We start from the raw sequence: 21235 nt of genomic DNA, 5'->3' as shown, positions 1-21235 counted from the left end.
ATTAAAAAAATTCATGACCTGAGAAAATGAGTCCAAGAATGCTTTTAATTTAGGATTATTTACAAGAGAAATGCTGAGAGTCGTAGTGCATTTTGATTATTATTCTAACCATGGGTTAGCTCTCCAATGCAACATCTTTCTAAGCTTTCAGGAGACATGTCAGTGATAGGACTAAATTTATTTAAATTATAAAGGAGATAAAACATAGTAAGCATATTATATAGGATTTATTGTTATTTTGTAGCGTTCTGATGGAATTCCTATCCTCTTATGAGAAACATGTCACGTTCACTTCTATTTTATTTTATTTTCTTCAGTATATTCCTTTTCAGATTTAAATACCCAATCTATGGATTTACTCTTCCAACTCATAGCAATATATTCTTCCAGAGATTTTTTTTGATGATAGTTTAAATTACAGTATATTTAGCAGGTAGGAAAGGTTCTTCAAGTACTTGAAATATAAAAGAAGTTGCTACTTTTCTTTTCTTAGATGCATCCTTTGACCACTGAAAAACCTTGAATTCTTAGCAGCTTTGGGTTTTAAAATCAGGAACATTTTGATAACTTCTAGTGGGATCTTGCATGAGCTGGAAGACAAATCCTATTAAGTATCTTATAATGGATTATAACTGAGATGCAAAGGTCATATTTATTTGACATTTTTAATATAGTGCTAGTTTTTTCTTTTTGTTCAAGTACTCTGTTATTCTGTATCTTTGTGGGCAATGATTGTGTTTTAGGTCTTTACTTCTCTTTGTAAAGCCTTATAAATCTTCAACATACTAGGTCCTCTGTGAAGATATTTTGATTGAGTGATTCAGTGACAAAGTAAAATCAACACCTTTTAAGATAATGTAATTTGAGGAAACCCTAACATTAACTCTATCTTCCAGGTACTTCAGTGAGAATTCCTTTCAAATTATATGGACAGATTGTCATTTTTTAATAACAGTGCCCTTCGTGCTTCATGTCCTGCAGAGAGGGAACACCAAACTTTGACTTCAGACTTGTATAAAGTACTGTTTAGGAAAGAATTACAAGATTAGCTTTGTATTCCTTTTCTTTAGAGCAGTTTTATAAGACCATTTATTATCTTGTTAAATGTTAGAACTAGCATATTTGACATATTCATAATTTACTTTCTCAAGGAAAAGAACCTCAGAGAAAACTGTAAATAAATATTGAAAATTTGGAGGGCCTAATAAATTTAGCTGAATACATTAGCTCCCACAGCACCTAAAGTCCATTATTCAAGAAATTGAAATATGGATAAATTAGTGTGGCATTCATCTAGTTTTTAAAAATAGAAACATATAATAAAGCTGAAACACATGCAATTTGAAACCAAAGGACAGAAAAACTGAATATGTAGTTAATATTAATTAAACACCTAAATGTAGAAATTGATTCAACTACAATAATCCCATCGTGTTAAGTACATTTTTGGAAATATGAAATGCCAATGGACATACTACTTAGGAGAAAAAGTAGGCTTTGGAAATAATTTTTGGTTTTTGTTTTTTTCTACAAACAAATACAGTCATGACATTAATATTGCAGTTGTAACTTTTAGAGTTACACTGGTATTAGCTTCTGCAGCTGTTCCATTCTGCTTGATACATTTAACATGGTAAACTTGGTCATTAGCCAGTTGGTGCAGTTTATCCTTCTTTGTGTACAAGTGCAATTTTTCAATGGAATGCATGATATTTCTGGTAGACACACATGTGCAATCAACTGCTGATTACATGTGCACTTGGGACCTCAGGGACCGAATATACAATGACCAGACCACACATTGCAGTAGAATATTGGCCCACAATTTGGAACACTTGTCCAGGAAGCCAAACCACAACTTCTGTAGTAATCAACCCCAAGACAGCCAGATTTAATCAGGAATGGATAGCTTCTCTAATTTTTGCCCCTACTTCCAGCATTTGACCTTCCAGAAAAAGTCAAATATGCTGCACTAAGCTACATAGGATACCCTGCTCTACCTAGCTCACCTCCAGCTTTCCAGTGCCTAAAAGTCTCCAGTTAGGGCACACCTGAACCCTTCCTTTTTTACCACTGAAAACCTTTCCTGCTCCTCTGCCCTTGAGCCTCTGCAAAGGCAAGTGATAATGGGCATCTCCTTTGCTATAGCAAGCTCTCAATAGATGGCCTTTACTTGTTCTCATTTGGGTTGCCTTCATTATTTCCATAGCAGTACCTTTTCATGACCGATTGCTTAGCCTGGAGCACCCTAAAACCCTCATGATAGCTCTTGTCTCAATGCTTTTTGCCTTTCCATTTCCACCTAGTAAAACAGTGCTGCTTTTTAGACTGATACAGTCAAAACCATAATTTAAGATTCAGTAACTACTGCTCTTACATATTTTTTCAAGACAAATACACATTTCACATAAAAAAATTAAAAGATTCTTAACAACTATAAATGAATTAAATACAAAAACACAAATAAGGATGAGCTGAGACAGGATGATGAAACACAGCTTATTTTATATTATTTGTAGGAATTTCTTCATCTCAGAAGTCAGGAAAGTTGATGAGATTTTTAAGGTTGCTCTAAAAACCTATGATTCCATACTCTTTTCATACTTTCACACAGCCTCCTGTAAACAACTGTAGGTGGTAAGTTCTGACTTTTAAAATGTCATATATATTTCAAATCTCACATTTATTGCAAAGAGCAACAAGATCTTATCTTCCATGAATTACAGAACAGCCAGTTACCCTTGTTAACTCTTTTCCTACAGAAAAATCTTTGTCTTTCAATTAAAGTTTTTACAGTAGCCTCTTCCTCTGAACATAGAAGATTTTATGACCTTAAATCTCATTCATGTAAGTTTCCTGAAATTTTTCTTAATGCGCATTCTATTGGCTTAATGACAATATTGATCCATCTAAATTTATTTCAATCAATTGAAGCTGGGGAAAATCATCATTTAGCTTTTTTTTAAAGTTAGGCTTATTTTTACACACAACTAAAATACACTTGAATAACCATAGTCCAATATCTAATATTTATCATAAAACAAGGGTTTGACAGACACTATTACCTCTGTTCTCAAAGAGTGTAGTATACAACTGATCACAAATAAAGGGAAATAAATCCTTCTGCATATAGAAACTCTGACAAATTTTATCTTTAAAAGCAAAATACCAAGAAATTGGAAATCTTAAAAGTTTGCTATCCTTGTTAATCTACCTGAACTATAGAAAATATCTTTGAATCTCCTATCCTCTGACATTACAAGTACAACATTGTTTAAAATGTCTTGAAACCAAGTATTAAAGGATTTGGCATTTATCAATTATTTAAAAGGACCTATTACAATAATGACTATGCTGAGAAAAATATCATATGATATTCATTATGGCATATAAAAATATCTTCCTGTCACTTAGTGGCACTCAATAAATATACTGATGTATGTGTGTGTGTGTGTGTGTATGTGTGTGTGTGTATGTGTGTGTGTGTGTGTGTTCTATCATAATCCTGTATTAGTCTAGTTTTAGAAAGGACAAAGAATGGGTGTTTAATAAATACTTGTTGAATAGAATTTATTTGGGTAGACCAAAGTTTAGGAATATTAATCTTGTGGCAGACAATTACAGGAGAAGTGAATTTCTAGTCTCTTAAGTAGACATAGATGATAAAGGGCTAGAGGGACAGGAGCATCATATGGAATGGCAAAGGAAGACTGCAGACATGTTCCTGAATCTAGAGCTAATGTCTTGCATTGTTCCTGGAGAAAGATCAAGATAAAAGCCAGTTAGTATGCTTGGAAGATCAAGACAAAAGCCAGTGAGTGATAAATCACAAAGACTCAGTTCAGAACAATTATATGAATTACTTCAGGAAAACATTTATTGTCCCCAAAATTGTTTTAGGGATCCTATAATTTTCTGAATTTGTGACTAATCAATTCAAATTAGATCTTCCTAGCAAAAATTTGCACAGCTGGAGCCCAGACACTTTGCTGCAACATTCCTTCCTTGAAATGACTCTGCTTTTTAATCATATAGTTGAGGATTATACTATAAACAAAATTTGAAAATTGAAAGAAAAAAACTTGCATTTGGAGGGAGCCTTTTGGAGTGGTTCTCTATGGAGCAGCGCTGACTCCAGCAATCAGAAACTTGAGATCTCGTCTAACAAAATTTGAGATTCACATGTTGTTACATATTTCTGAATTTTTGTTAGATAATTGTATGTGTACTTACAGCTCCTTTTAGCACTTTGATTTCTATTTTGTTGTAGGAACATAAGTATGTATTTGAAGTTATATTTGAATTACTAGGTATCTAGTGCTTCATGGTCTTTGAGACCAACTATAGTTTGACTAAATTATCTGTTCTCATGAAGATCATGAAACCAGAGGTTCTAATATATTCATATGCATAAATGGTTATAATCTGTATCTTAAATAACTAATTATGGAACATGTCACAAAATACTTCAAAAGTTGATGTGAAACTCTTACTCCTCTTTTCAGGCACACAGTCATGAGAATCAATATTTTGCATTCTATTTTCAGAATTTTGCTTGAGATATATATATTTTCTGGAATATATGTATTTGTCTATCTAGTCTTACTCATCAGTGATATTTGCTGTGGGTTTTTAAATTCATTTGAGAACTTGGCTTTGAGAGAGTTATGATGTATAGGATTATGAGTTTAGGATGATGGACAAGTTAGTTTTAGAGTCAAATTTTACTCTCAGTTTCAGAGTTATCCCACAGCTAACTCAATTTTTGCATCAGAGAAACTAAAATAACAATATACCTCCACAGGCAGTTTGTTTTACAATTTTAACACTCGCACAGTTGTAAGTAGCTATTCCACAGAAAGTAGCTAATAAGCTGTCCCCATGAAACACACATTATGTGAAAATAGGATCCTATATTCATCTAAGGTAAGGGAGGAACCACATATATTGGCATTCTAACATTCCAGCTGCACGAGTCAAAGAAGGCAGGCAGAACCACAACTACAAAGGCCTAGTTTGAACCTTGTCATAGTTTCTAAATCCTGAGGCTTTCCGGGCTGATGCTGGCTTCCAGCTGATTGACACATCCAAAACACTGCTGGACGGGGTAGGATCCATTAGTGAGTGACAGTCAGACCATCTCCTTAAGAGAATATCTAGAGTTCACAATCTGGCCCTAACCAACGTATCTTTTCAATACTGTCCCCTATGTTTCCCCTTTATGTTCCTTCAGTCTAATGAAACAACCCATTTTTGTGTCCCACAAACACATTCGCTGTACTCCCATCTCTGGGCTCTCATTCATTCTCATTTCTCTACCTGGAGTACCAACTACCTCATTTGTTCCCTAAATCTTTTCTCTCAAGCCCTCACTAAGTAGTACTTCAAATGCTCCCCAAGGCTGGGAGGAGAAAAAAACAAACAAAACTTTCATGAAGTCTCATTTGTATTTCTTTTGTAACACAGATTGATTTTCACACTATTATAGTTTTGCATGTATGCCTCAGTTCCCTTGAATGATACTATTCTCCCCATGAAGCCCTCCCCATGAAACTTAGATGAAAGGAAGACCCAGGACTGGCTCATTTTTATCTTCATAGTATCTGAAACCTACTAAATAAATGTTTTGGGATAAGAAATGTTCCCTGGAAATACTATGGCTCGGACTGGTTTTCTGAGGATGTTGGAATTGATTTGATTATTTTCCACTCTTACTCTAAAATAGAATGGCCAAACTAGAAAATGTTCCAACATTCCTTCAGAGGCAGGCTTGCAAGTAAGGAAATCAGGTAATAACAAGAAGAGTGTCATTTGTTTTCTATTTTCCATACCTTGTGGGATAGCCAGTTATTAGCTTCATCCATTTTTATTTTTTCAAGGATATTACATTACCATTTTAATATTAATAGGGACCATAGGCCTAATTATTACTAATAAAATGTATCAGCATCTATGGAGTTTTGAGTACTAGAGACTATTAAGCTTAATGATTACAAATTTCAGACATATATAGTTGTTTATTCCTCAAAGGATACTCCAAAAATATTTCTTGTATTTTTAACTCTATTTTTGGAAGTGTTATGTCATTCTAAGGAAACACATTTTAAAATTATTTTATCCTTTTTTTCAGTACTGTTGTTGAAAAAGATAGTGCCTGCTCATTATAATAGCTTTGATACTGAAAGAACAAATAGCACTAATTGCACCTGCACAGATTAAAGTGGGTGCTAACTGTGCCTGATAGAGCTTAGCATATGTCACTAGACTAAGAATGCAGTGCATTATTTCAACAAGTATTCTTTTAAATATCTCTATAAAAATCACTACAACAGATGTTGGAAAGTAAACTTCAGTAACAAAATTACAACGTGGAGTCTACAATTTGAGAGTATTTTGATGGATGGAGTGGGAAAACAGAAAAGTCCCTATTCAAAATCTGAAGGGATCTTGTTGGAAACCATGGTTTATGTATAATTGAAAAAAAAATCACTCTAGATAAAATTGCAAGTGTGTATTGTACAAAAATGCCCAATTATCCCAGAGATTGGATTTTTTTCAGACATCTGTAAGGATCTCACCGCAAGTACATCAAATTAGGCAGTGCAAACACAGCAAGCCCCAGAAAGTCTAACAGCAATGAAGTCAAAGCTGCTCATTAACAACAGAGTACTGAATCTAATTTTATGTTTACCAATTATGTTGTTGAAAGTTCCCCAAATCTTCACTGTCACAGTACTGGGAAAGACCTGTCACTGGATTAAATAATTTGTTTTCCTGAATTTCTGTTTCTATATCCTCAAAAATCTAATGGGTGTAATGGAAGATTGAAGAGGACTAATTCTTTTATTAAATACTGACAAAGGACAAAGGACTCAAAGATGATACTAAAACAGAATCCCTAAAGTTGGGACTCAACTTTTTGCATTTAATGTGGACATGTCATAGAGGAGTCTTAAAGGTTCTTTCCCTTAACTCTTGAATATTAATTCTCTTATTTCTAGGAAATCACTACAGCATACAAAGTAAACACATTGAGATAAACTGTAGTGTTGGAGTTCCTAAACAATTCACTAAGAATGCCCAGTATTTTTTTTTCCAAGAGAAAAACACTAATTAAACACTCCAGGATGTACACTGCATTCTCCTACCACTGTTCAGTCAATACAGTCACACCAAGAATTCACAACTGCCCTCAAGAACATGTCTTATATATACTGTTTTATTTATTTTGTGACTTATTTATGATTTATTGTTTTACTTTGAAGGTATGCTTTCATTGGTAGAAACGAAATCATTTCCCTACTAAAAAAGAACTTAAGTTTAAATATAAAGAATTAGATAAATTGTACAAGTGGATTAACTTGTAACTTTATGTTGGGTAATTTTTGCTATGTTTGCTGGAACAAGTGGAAACTCATGGAATATTAACTAAAGCCAAAGAGATTATTATTTAGTCATGGCAGATTTGAATTTGTTCATTTGAATTTGTTTTCTTTAACTTTTTTTGAGAATTTCTAGACATATATTTCTTACAGGTTTTTGAAAATTCAAAAAGCCCCTATATAAAATACATAAATACAAATAATGTGTTTATACTGCATTTATTTGTTTTATGCACCAGATATTTTCCCTAAGAACAAAATAGCCTGATCAGAATACTGGTTGTTTTAACACAGATATTAAATAATTGATACTATTATACTTTTCTTACATAGTTGATATTTTTGAAAAAGTCTATGTTGCAGGCAGATGATTCAGGTTTTTAAAAAGATGCAGAGGAAAATGTTAATAAATAAAATCTTCTTTGTGCAGTTAATAAAACATCACTGTTGGCTTAGGGATATAAATAGGTATTACATGTAATTTAGCACATGTCTTATTCACAGAATTATAGGGATCACTATAATATGCAGTTTAGCTGGACAGTAATCTTAGTTTTACAAGTTATTTTACTTTTTTATTACAAAGATAAGCACACTAAAGTTGAAAATGCAGAAAAGTGAAAAAAAAATTTCTCCACAACTTACATTTTAATATTTACCTCATTTTCTTTATTCAATACAAAGTTATAAACATGTCTTGTGTATAATATTATCTACAATTCAATTTAAAATTTCACTTACCTTTTTATGTTTATTTACTGGAAACATGCCTAAATCAATGGACTTTTATTTATTCAGCATCTTTTCATTTTGACAGTTCATCACAAAGAGGTAAAAACACTAAAAACTGAATTAAATGCTCTGAAATAATTACCAATAATCATTCATATTCCTCTACTCTTTTTTCCTAGTCAACAGTGACTAAACAACTCTAAGTGCTAGGCACTATACATGCATTTTATATATAAATCTAACATCTGGCTTTGTTTTAACATTCCTAATATCTTCCCTTTGTTTAATTTTCCATGTCCATTTTCTCCTCAGTTAATTTCCTCTTTTTGTGTTGCATATATTTTCATAACCTGTCTCTTATTATTTCTGGGAAAAGGAAAGGGATATATGCATACATAGGGTTACCCTTTTGTGTTCATTTCTTGATTTAGTTTTAAATATGGAAAACCTTGAAGCAGGCAATAAAAATGATTCAGTGACTGTGTGTGTCAAGGATATGTCAGCCTAACTGAATGTCAAAATGTATTTTTAATTCACACTGTATTGTACTTTATTTATAAACACAAATCTCTTTGGGGCTGTTTGGGGATCAGGGTCATTGTTTCTTGTTTGTTTTGTTTTAGTAATCCAGTCTAATGTAATGCCAGGACAACTACTGAGATGCTTGTTTTTGAATGAGTGGTTGTTTCTTCCAGGATTGGTTGCATTTCCCATCCCTATATTGAATCCTATAAGGCATACTAAGTTATTTTTTAATTAACTTTTCCTTTCTTCTTAAAATATGAGTATCTATTAAGATCTGAGTGAAGATAAAGTATAATGTGTTGACAAAGTAGATAAATTTAGGTTAGAATCTTGTTTTTTGAAAAGCAAAGGGTTCAAAGCTTTCGTAAAAAAAAATCCTTTCATTTTGCTGAGAATCTTTCTTTTTTAATTTATCTTACTATTTCTATTCTAAATGGAACTACCTACATTTAAAGTAATTGCGGCAAGGTATCTTATCAGTCTCTTTCCTAATATACACTTCAGTAAGGGTATGTACTACATTTCAAGGAACATAACCCCACCTCTGGCCACCATGTTTAAAGAATTTAAATTTGTCTAAAGAGAGGTCTTCCCTTTGCCCATGGGTCCTAGTAGGTAATAAGCTAAGTCTCTGTAATATTAGGTCCCATAGCAATGTCTTTGAGTGGGTGTCTTGGGTCTTATAGGACATCTAACAATGTTAATTAGGGTGGGTGTTGGGCATACCAGATGGTCTATCAATGTGTTTTAGGGTGGGGAGCTTAAGTCTATGGCATCAGCTTTGCCTCTGAAGGGGCTGGAGATGGCTATCAACCACATGTGAAGTCAGTCATGTTTATGTGACAGAGCCTCAAAAAATTCTCTTGATGCCAAGGCTCAGGTGAGCTTCCCTGTCTGGCAATACTCCATGTGTATTTTCATACATCATTGCCTGGAGAAGTTACCCTCTCCATGCTTTCAGTGAAAGAAGACAAAAAAGAAGCTATACACTTGGAAATACCCTAGGCTCTGCTCCATACCTCTATTCTCTTGGCTGATTACTATGCATCCTTCACTGTAATAAAATAAAGCTGTGAGTGTAACAGATTTCAGTGAGTTCCAGGAGTCTTACAATGAGTTAGTAAATCTGAGATCGGTCTTGGGGACTCCCACACATGTACTGAGTGCTAGAGGTAGAGATCATAGGACACCTTAGACTTGTAACTAGTGTCAGAAATGATAAAAGTCTTTTGAACTGCTTCCTAACTTTGTATACCCCCAAAATTGATTTAAACAAGAGTTATTAGAAAATATTAATGAAAAACTTACAAATAAAGTGAATTTCAGGTTCATTTCTTCCCATAGTGTGGATAAAGTGAAGGTCCCTATGGCCAGGATCCTCACCTGGCCCTGTTCAGCTAGCTCACTGCGCACGTGTGGGCAATACGTCATTATTGGCTCTATATAAAGAGCTCTGCCCAGGGCTCTGGGAGACACAGTGCCATGGCTGCAAGGCTGCAGGAGAGCAGAGATAAGACTGGAGTGGTGGCAGCACCGAGGACAGAGACTGAGACATCTGTGGAGGCAGAGAGGGCCAGAGGTGGGGACCAGCTTGCTGCACGCAGACTCGCTCTGAGTGGATGGGATTCTAGTGATTGACCTGCCACTGTGCGAATAAAGCTGGGTATAAACCGTTTCACCACATTGAACCCATAGTGAACTCGTCCAGGGCTGAAACCCATTGTCAAGACACATAGGTCAATGACTTTTGTTTTTCCCATATTTCCATTTTTTCTCCAATTTGTCAGCTTCATCCTAAGCCTGACTTCTCCTTAAGCTATTTCCAAATACAAATTCAGAGAGAGGGAAATTAACTTTCATTAATATTTGCTAATAACTCTTATTTAAATCAGTTTTGGGGGTACAAAGTTAGGGAGTAGTCCAAAAGACCCCCCTCATTTATGATACCAATTATAAGTTTGGGGGTCCCAAGATCTCCTTCATGACTAGCACTAATTATATGTGTGGGAGTCCCCAAGACCAGACTCAGGTTTACTAACTCACTAAAAGACTCCTTGAACTCACTAAAAGCTGTCACACTCACAGCTGTAGTTTATTACAGTGAAGGATACAGAGTAAAATCAGCCCAGAGAATAGAGGCATGGAGCAGAGTCTAGGAAATTTCCAAGTATGTAGCTTCCTTCTGTCTTCCTTCACTGGAACCTTGGAGATGGTAACTTTTCCCAGCAATGATACATTGTAAATACACATGAAGGACTGCCAGCCTGGAAAGCTCACCTGAGATCGATGTCAAGAGAATCTATTGAGGCTCCTATTGGATTCCTAATAACAAATACAAATCTGATGATACCTACTTCATTCACATACTCTACAGAGTTTCATATCTTGTGAAACTATTAATTTGGAAACTCAAGGTTTGCTGAAATTCTTAGATCCTGTACTACTTTTAAATTTGTATTGGGGCTTAAAACCTTTTCATCTGTTTCCTTTTGCTTCTTAATTTTTATATCACTAACTTATATCTCTTTCCTAATTGCATAGGAAAGGAGAAAGCAACATGGCTAGGATAATGCCATAACCTCACTAGTTCGGACCAATGAGACCTTTGGCTAAAATTGTGGGAACAGTCCTGTGGATACCTCAGGTTACCACACAATGGGTATTGGCAAGATGACCATAAAATCCACTATAGAATCCCATTAAATATCAGAATCTCATTTATGAACAAAGGTAGTTAGTTTTTATCAAACTTCCACTACTAGGCCAACACTGTATACCATTCAAGATAAATTCAGAATGATTTATAGTTTTTTAACAAATGTAAAAACAAGGGCAATCCCATATGAACATGGCATATTAAGGCACAATAAGTTCTGGAAATTACAGAAAGATAATAATGGGGAAAAACAAATAAGTAAGCAAATGAAAAAAACCTAGAAATATCATTTTCAGAAAAATTCTAGACAGATAAAATTTCAGATATTAGAAATTCATAGAAGTGCTCTCAAACCTGAGATCAGTCAGAAGTTGGACAAAAATAAATGAGAAAACTAGTAAGAATAGTGAAAGACCTCAGCCGCATCATATCTCAGAAAGTAGCAGCAAAATATAATTTCTAAAGGTGAAGGGTTTGCCTTGAAATATGCGCAACTCTATCCTTTAAATAGCAGAAAAAATTCCAGTGTTGATAAACTGTCTCAGAGCACGAATAAAAAAGGAAAACTTCTCAATTATTTTTGTGAGGCAAGTTTAATATTGACCCTAAACCTTAAAAATATTGTGTTATAAAAATGCAAGCCACTGTAACTGATGAATGTTACTGCAAATAATCCTAATATTTAAGCAAGCAATATTGTCTGTAATGAGGAAACAGTAAAGACATTCACAGTGAAATCAGAAATAGGTCAAAATGTTTAGTATCAGCACTAATATTTTTATATTTCCTGTAGGCATTAGCTTATACAATTAGGAAAGAGATATAAATTAGTGATGTAAAAATTGAGGGAAATAGATGATAAGGTTTTAAACCTGGAAAACTGTCAATTAAAAATATTACAATGTAGATTTGTGTGTGTCTGTGTGTATGTGTGTCTGCTAAACAGCCACCTACTTGCAGAAATCCTCTGAAATTCCAGGCATTTATACACTGTGTTGAGCTTGGCCAAAAGGGAGAGGCAGGAAGGATCACACATCAGGAGTCATTTGACATGTCCTGAAATCCAGTACATATTCACGTGTGTTTGTCTCCTGAGAGGAGGTTGCTCAACCTTTTGTGTGAACTAATAATTGGAGGCTGTTATTGCAAAAAACTGAAACATACAAATGATGGACTAAATTTCTAACTATTAAAAGAGATACCTGCAGTACCTTCCTGGAAAGTATCTTACACACTGACAAGAATAAGCAGCAACCATCTATGTCCAAGGAAAGAAAAAAAGTGGTCCCCTGGTAAAACTTGACCATGTTCCCTGTGGGGATGGAGAGAGGACATTAACCAAATGTTGGTATATGAAATAGCATTCCAGGTTAGCCCCAGGGGATCCAAAACTGAATCCAGCCTTCAAGATTCGGCAGATTGTTTAGGAAACTTAAGATCCTCTCATTATATAACTGTACTACCAAGTAGAGTTGAGCCCTTCATCCAGGAAAATGCCAAGCCAGTTCATTTCCCATTGACTATTAGAATAATACTATGTGCATACCGCTTTTGCAGTGTTGGACTATAACTGTTCTCTATCTGTTATTCCTCTTTGACCTCCTTGAAAACGGGAACTAAACTTTTCTATTTATACTTTTGTATCTGTATGCACACAACAAAATTCATTAATCGAAAAATTGAAGGTAGAAAGCAGACATTGGCCCCAGTGCATTATTCTGCCTGTAATGCAAAACACCTCCTAAATAATGGTTTAGACCACCCTAATAAAGCTTTTATTGACCTTTTAAAAAAAATTTACAAACTATAAGAATGTCAGTAATACCTCTAGTTACCAAATTAATAGTTTCTTAAGATATGAAACTCTACAGAGAAATAAAGTATATATATAGTATATAATTATGTAAAATATATATATATATATATAAACAACTAACCATAACATAATGAAAACTATAATTACCATAAAAGAAGAGAAAAAATACCTAAGGATAAATATTACAAGATATGTGCAACATCTATAAGAAGAAAATTTTAAAATAGTAGTTAAGTATAAAAGAAGATTTGAACACAATGAAAGGTATACCACGGTCTTGGGGTATTAGCATAACAAAGGCATCCTTTTGATCTAAGGTAACAACAGACTTTGTGTGATACCAATAAAACTAAAAAAGGTCTTTTCTGTTTTTGCTTTTATATAACTACACATGCTGATTTTGACGTTCATTAAAAATAAAAGCAAGGGTAGCAGAAGACTGGAAGTGAGAAGGTTGTGGAGTCGGGGAGAACTAGCAAGATGAAGGTGAAGATGCTGAGCTGAAACCCAGACAACTATGTCGGACTTACAGAGAGTTCCAAGAAATTATGATCTGACCTTACATCCTTTTGAGGTCCCATGAGAATACATGAGAGCTTTAAATGCTACCAAACTGGAATGGGTATTTGCAAAACCATTCCTTGCTTCCCTGGATGGTCACCGAGATGAAGTCAATTGCTTGGCAAAGCGTCCAAAGAGCCTTGCTACTGTCCTCAGGGGCATGTGATGGAGAGGTTAGAATTTGGAACTTGACTAAACAGAAGTGTATCCATGCAATACAAGCATATGAAGGTTTTGTACGAGGAATCTGTACTCGCTTTTGTGGGACTTTTTTTTTTATGGTTGTTGATGACAAAACTGTGAAGCAGTGGAAAATAGATGGACCAGGCTATGGAGAAGAGGAAGAACCTTTGCATACAATATTAGGAAAGACAGTATATACAGGAATTGATCATCACTGGAAAGAAGCTGTTTTTGTCACATGTGGACAGCAAGTAGACATTTGGGATGAACAAAGAACCAGTCCTATCTGTTCAATGATATGGGGATTTGGCAGTATAAGTAGTGTTAAATTTAACCCATTTGAGACATTTCTCTTGGGAAGTTGTGCTTCTAACAGGAATATACTACTCTATGATATGAGGCAAGCTACTCCTCTGAAAAAGGTCATCTTAGATATGAGAACAAATACAATTTGTTGGAACCCTATGGAAGCTTTCATTTTTACTGCAGCAAATGAAGATTACAATTTATATACTTTTGATATACGTGCCCTAAATACTCCCATAATGGTACATATGGACCGTGTCTCTGCAGTGTTTGATGTGGATTATTCTCCCACTGGGAAGGAGTTTGTGTCTGCCAGTTTTGATAAATCTATTCGAATATTTCCTGTGGACAAAAGTAGAAGCAGGGAAGTCTATCACACAAAGAGAATGCAACATGTTATCTGTGTAAAATGGACTTCTGACAACAAGTACATTATGTATGGATCTGATGAAATGAACATTCGTCTTTGGAAAGCTAATGCTTCTGAAAAATTGGGTGTGCTCACATCGCGAGAAAAAGCAGCCAAAGATTATAACCAGAAGTTGAAGGAGAAATTTCAACATCATCCTCATATAAAACGTATTGTTGCTCGTCATTGACATCTACCAAAATTGACCTACAGCCAGATTCAGGAAAAGCGCATCATGAAAGAAGCTCGTCGACGAAAGGAAGTGAATCGTCTCAAACATAGAAGCCTGGATCTGTGTCAATTGTGGCAGAGAAGAAGAAACACATAGAGGAGGTTGTGAAATAATATTTGGTATTCCTACCAGTCCTAATGTATAATTATTTATTACATTTTGATTTGCAAACTCTACAAATAAAAGTACTGGCACTAGTATAATAACAAACAATTCAGTTATGTGTGTAAAGCTTTATTGTTGCTCATTTTAGCTACCCTGAAAAATTATCCTTAAAGATGGCCTGGTTGATAAGACTGTCCAATATTTTGTCCTTGATCTGCTTTCTTATTTCACTGAAGAACATTGTATTAACAAACTAATTTATTTTTTGCTGTTTGAAATCACAGATATACTTTTGTTCTCATCTACTGTTACAGGCCCTATACATTTGAATTTACATTAAGACCAAACATCTATTTTGTTACCTTAATATTACTTTCGGTAATTATTGCAATGATTCTTGCTATGATTCCACATGACACATAGAAGAATTATGCCAAAACTTTTTAAAATTATATTTATTTTCTGTGCTTTATGTTTGGACTTTTGAGACTAAAGATGATCAGCCTACATTTATATAACTTCTATAAATTATAACTTACGGTAGAGTCAAGATAATAAAACTTCCTTTTTCCTTAGCATTGTAACTTTGATCCATTTCTACTAAATAATTTCAACTACCTATTCAACAATAAATAGTTCTGTGTGACCAAAAAAAAAAAAAAAAAAGAAAGCAAACTAGCCAGGAAAACTCTGAAAAAGGAGGGTAATATAGAAAGGCTATTTTTATTAGATATTAAAACTATTATAAAGTTTCAATAATTAAAATGTCAAATGAGGACTAAAAATCCAAAACTCTCCATATTTTCAGACACATACATAATAACTTATTAAATGATAAAGGTGGTCTCTTAATGTTATTTCCTACTTTTTCAATAGAAAAGTCAACAAAGGCTTCTTATTTCTACTCACTAGTATTCTTTTATCAAGGCAAGTGCAGGTTTCTAAGTCTGATAGCATATTAGAATAACCTGGAAATTAAGAAAGAAGAAAAATACTTCTAAGACATTGGAGTAGATCTGAAGTGAGGCCCAGGAAGCTGAATTGAAAGTCTCTCCGTGGAAACTGCATTCTTCACTGGCATGGAAAAAAGGGACATAGATGCACAACTGTACATCTGTAAGGATAATTCAGATAAATACAATGCTTACTTTCTAACTTCCATATCTCTGACCCAGTTCTTATTGATGTTGGGTAAGAAACCCATCTCAAAAGCCTATGTGGTAATTCTCACTACACATGTTCAGCAAATTGAAATATCTGTCCCCTCCATTTGGTGTTTCCCTCAAAGTTATTAGAATATTTCCCCTTCCAGGGTTTGTCATCCTTATCTGCAACACTGGTATGAGGAAAGGCAACATTAAAATCCCTATGTTAAAAAGAAGAACACAGATGTACACTAAGAGCCAGCAAATTGTTGGGATTCAATCATCAAAAGCTTTTCATAGGGAGGAAGGCAGAGCCAACATGGCGGCGTGAGTAGGACAGTGGGAATCTCCTCCTAAGAACATATATATTTTTGAAAATACAACAAATACAACTAATCCTAAAAGAGAGACCAGAAGACACAGGACAACAGCCTGACTACATCCACACGTGCGAGAGCCTAGCGCCTGGTGAAAGGGGTAAGATACAACCCCCGGCACGGCGGGACCCGAGCACACCTCCCCCCAGCTCCCGGCGGGAGGGAGAGGGAGCCCAGGACTGCTAAACACCCAGCCGCAGCCACCCGCACCAGAGCACAGACACAGTGCATGCGTGGAGGGCTGGAAACTAGGGAAATAGGGCAGCAAGACCTCTGAGCGGGTGCTGAAGCTGTTGCCCCTGTGACAAAGAAAAGCCAGTGCTTGTAGAAAGTCTGAAAGGGACAGGGATTTAACAGCTAGATGGAAACAACACAGGTCACAGCCCAGTGGCTGGAAATTACAGGGAAAACCGGGCATACTAATCCCCTGGGCAACATCTCTGAGACCCTTTATGGAGGTAAACAGCCAAACAGACCCGCCCATCCATTACCCCTCCGGGTGCTGCGAAAGCAGAGAAACAGCCTAAGGCAAAACACGCCCACAGAAAGGAAAATTCCTACACTTCCCCCGGGCAAGACACAAAGACCCAGCCTACACGCAATTACACAACAGAAGCCACTAGGGGTCACAGTTGTCCCAGTAAAGAAAGGCCAGTAGCAAGTGAAAAGTTTGGACCTCCCAGCTGACAGTCAATAGCACCTGTCAACATGAAAAGGCAAAAAAATATGATCCAGACAAGACTAACCCAGACAGCTTCGGCATCTGCTACATCTTCCCCTGAGAAGGAATCTGGGGAGATAGATTTAGCCAGTCTTCCTGAAAAAGAATTCAAAACAAAAGTCATAACCATGCTGATGGACTTGCAGAGAAATATGCAAGAACTAAGGAAGGAGAAATCAGAAATAAAACAAGCTCTGGAAGGACTTCAAAACAGAATGGACGAGATGCAAGAGACCATTAATGGACTAGAAAACAGAGAACAGGAACTCAGAGAAGCTGATGCAGAGAGAGATAAAAGGATCTCCAGGAATGAAAGAATTTTAAGAGAGCTGAGTGACCAAACGAAAAGGAACAATATCTGCATTATAGGGATACCAGAAGAAGAAGAAGAGAGAGAAAAAGGGATAGAAAGTGTCTTTGAAGAAATAATTGCCGAAAACTTCCCCAACCTAGGAGAAGAAATGGCCTCTCAGACCACAGAGATACACAGGAATACCATGACAGGGGATCCAAGGAGGGCAACAACAAGACACATAATAATTAAAATGGCAAAGATCAAAGACAAGGACAAAGTATTACAGGCAGCCAGAGAGAAAAAAAAGGTTATCTACAAAGGAAAACCCATCAGGTTATCATCAGACTTCTCAACAGAAACCCTACAGGCCAGAAGAGAATGGCATGATATACATAATGCAATGAAAAAGAAGGGCCTCGAACCAAGACTACTGTAGCCAGAACAAATATCATTTAAATATGAAGGAGGGATTCAACAATTCCCAGACGAGCAAAAGTTGAGGGAATTTGCCTCCCACAAACCACCTCTACAGGGCATCCTACAGGGACTGCTCTAGATGGGAGCACTCCTAAAAAGAGCACAGAACAAGAAACCCAACATATGAAGAAGGGAGGAGGAGGAATAAGAAGGGAGAGAAATAAAGAATCATCAGACTGCATTTATAATAGCTCAACAAGTGAGTTAAGTTAGACAGTAAGATAGTAAAGAAGCTAGCTCTGAACCTTTGGTAAACACAAACTTAAAGCCTGCAATGGCAATAAGTTCATACCTTTCAATAATCACCCTAAATGTAAATGGACTGAATGCACCAATCAAAAGACACAGAGAAATAGAATGGATAAAAAAGCAAGAGCCATCCATATGCTGCTTACAAGAGACTCACCTCAAAACCAAAGACATGCACAGACTTAAAGTCAAGGGATGGAAAAAGATATTTCATGCAAACAACAAAGAGAAGAAAGCAGGTGTTGCAATTCTGGTATAAGACAAAACAGACTTCAAAATAAAGAAAGTAACAAAAGACAAAGAAGGACATTACATACTGATAAAGGGCTCAGTCCACCAAGAGGATATAACCATTATAAATATATATGCACCCAATACAGGAGCACCAACATACCTGAAACAAATATTAACAGAACTAAAGGAGGAAATAGAATGCAATGCATTCATTCTAGGAGACTTCAACACACTACTCACTCTAAAGGACAGATCCACCAGACAGAAAATAAGTAAGGACACAGAGACACTGAACAACACACTAAAACAGGACCTAATACACATCTACAGAACTCTAAAACCAAAAGCAACAGGATACACATTCTTCTCAAGTGCACATGGAACATTCTCCAGAATAGACCACATACTAGCCCACAAAAAGAGCCTCAGTAAATTCCAAAAGATTGAAATCCTACCAACCAACTTTTCAGACCACAAAAGCATAAAACTAGAAATAAACTGTACAAAGAAAGCAAAAAGGCTCACAAACACATGGAGGCTTAACAACACACTCCTAAATAATCAATGGATCAATGACCAAATAAAAATGGAGATCCAGCAATATATGGAAACAAATGACAACAAAAACACAAAGCCCCAACTTCTGTGGGACACAGCAAAAGCAGTCTTAAGAGGAAAGTATATAGCAATCCAAGCATATTTAAAAAAGGAAGAACAATCCCAAATGAATGGTCTAATGTCACAATTATCGAATTTGGAAAAGGTAGAACAAATGAGGCCTAAGGTCAGCAGAAGGAGGGACATAATAAAGATCAGAGAAGAAATAAATAAAATTGAGAAGAATAAAACAACAGCAAAAATCAATGAAACCAAGAGCTGGTTCTTCGAGAAAATAAACAAAATAGATAAGCCTCTAGCCAGACTTATTAAGAGGAAAAGAGAGTCAACACAAATCAACAGTATCAGAAACTAGAAAGGGAAAATCAAGACGGACCCCACAGAAATGCAAAGAATTATTAGAGGATACTATGAAAACCTATATGCTAACAAGCTGGGAAACCTAGGAGAAATGGACAACTTCCTAGAAAAATACAACCTTAGAAGACTGACCCAGAAAGAAACAGAAAATCTAAACAGACCAATTACCAGCAAAGAAATTGAAGCGGTAATCAAAAAACTACCAAAGAACAAAACCCCCGGGCCAGATAGATTTACCTCGGAATTTTATCAGACATACAAGGAAGACATAATACCCATTCTCCTTAAAGTTTTCCAAAAAAAGAAAAGGAGGGGATACTCCCAAACTCATTCTATGAAGTTAACATCACCCTAATCCCAAAACCAGGCAAAGACCCCACCATAAAAGAAAACTACAGACAAATAACCCTGTTGAACGTAGATGCAAAAATACTCAACAAAATATTAGCAAACTGAATTCAAAAATACATCAAAAGGATCATACACCATGACCAAGTGGGATTCATCCCAGGGATGCTGCAAGGATGGCACAACATTCGAAAGTCCATCAATATCATCCACCACATCAACAAAAAGAAAGACAAAAACCACATGATCATCTCCATAGATACTGAAAAAGCATTTGACAAAGTTCAACATCCATTCATGATAAAAACTCTCAGCAAAATGGGTATAGAGGGCAAGTACCTCAACATAATAAAGGCCATCTGTGAAAAACCCACAGCCAACATTATATTGAAGAGCGAGAAGCTGAAAGCTTTTCCTGTGAGATTGGGAACTAGACAGGGATGCCCACTCTCCCACTGTTATTTAACATAGTACTGGAGGTCCTAGCCATGGCAATCAGACAAAACAGATAAATACAAGGAATCCAGATTGGTAAAGAAGAAGTTAAACTGTCACTATTTGCAGATGACATGATACTGTACATAAAAAATTCTAAACACTCCATCCCAAAATTACAAGAACTGATATCGGAATACAGCAAAGTTGCAGGATACAAAATCAATACACAGAAATCTGTGGCTTTCCTATACACTAACAATAAACCAACAGAAAGAGAAATCAGGAAAACAACTCCATTCAGATTTGCATCAAAAAAAATAAAATACCTAGGAATAAACCTAACCAAAGAAGTGAAAGACTTATACTCTGAAAACTACAAGTCACTCTTAAGAGAAATTAAAGGGGATACTAACAGATGGAAATGCATCCCATGCTCGTGGCTAGGAAGAATTAATATCGTCAAAATGGCCATCCTACCCAAGCAATATACAGATTTGATTCAATCCCTATGAAACTACCAGCAACATTCTTCAATGAACTGGAAAAAATAGTTTAAAAATTCATATGGAAACACCAAAGACCCCGAATAGCCAAAGCAATCCTGAGAAAGAAGAATAAAGTAGGGGGGATCTCACTCCCCAACTTCAAGCTCTATTATAAAGCCATAGTAATCAAGACAATTTGGTACTGGCACAAGAACAGAGCCACAGAAAAATGGAACAGACTAGAGAATCCAGACATTAACCCAGACATATATGGTCAATTAATATTTGATAAAGGAGCCATGGACATACAATGGTGAAATGACAGTCTCTTCAACACATGGTGCTGGCAAAACTGGACAGCTACATGTAGGAGAATGAAAGTGGACCATTGTCTAACCCCATATACAAAAGTAAACTCAAAATGGATCAAAGACCTGAATGTAAGTCATGAAACCATTAAACTCTTGGAAAAAAACATAGGCAAATACCTCTTAGACATAAACATGAGTGACCTCTTCTTGAACATATTTCCCCAGGCAAGGAAAATAACAGCAAAAATGAACAAGTGGAACTATATTAAG

At 35.7% G+C, this 21235-nt stretch overlaps 1 protein-coding gene and 1 pseudogene across 5 annotated transcripts in view; one reads left to right on the top strand and one right to left on the bottom strand.

Annotated features, from left to right (window-relative positions):
* The window catches only part of NAALADL2 (N-acetylated alpha-linked acidic dipeptidase like 2), a 1368824-nt gene that overhangs the window by 97104 nt on the left and 1250485 nt on the right, over positions 1-21235 (bottom strand). The gene's annotated exons all lie outside the window — the stretch shown is intronic.
* LOC118932885 (DDB1- and CUL4-associated factor 13-like) lies at positions 13631-15480 on the top strand (annotated as a pseudogene).

This window comes from Manis pentadactyla, chromosome 1, assembly GCF_030020395.1.
Source record: "Manis pentadactyla isolate mManPen7 chromosome 1, mManPen7.hap1, whole genome shotgun sequence".
NCBI lineage: Eukaryota > Metazoa > Chordata > Mammalia > Pholidota > Manidae > Manis > Manis pentadactyla.
This window is presented reverse-complemented; position numbering and strand designations above follow the sequence as displayed.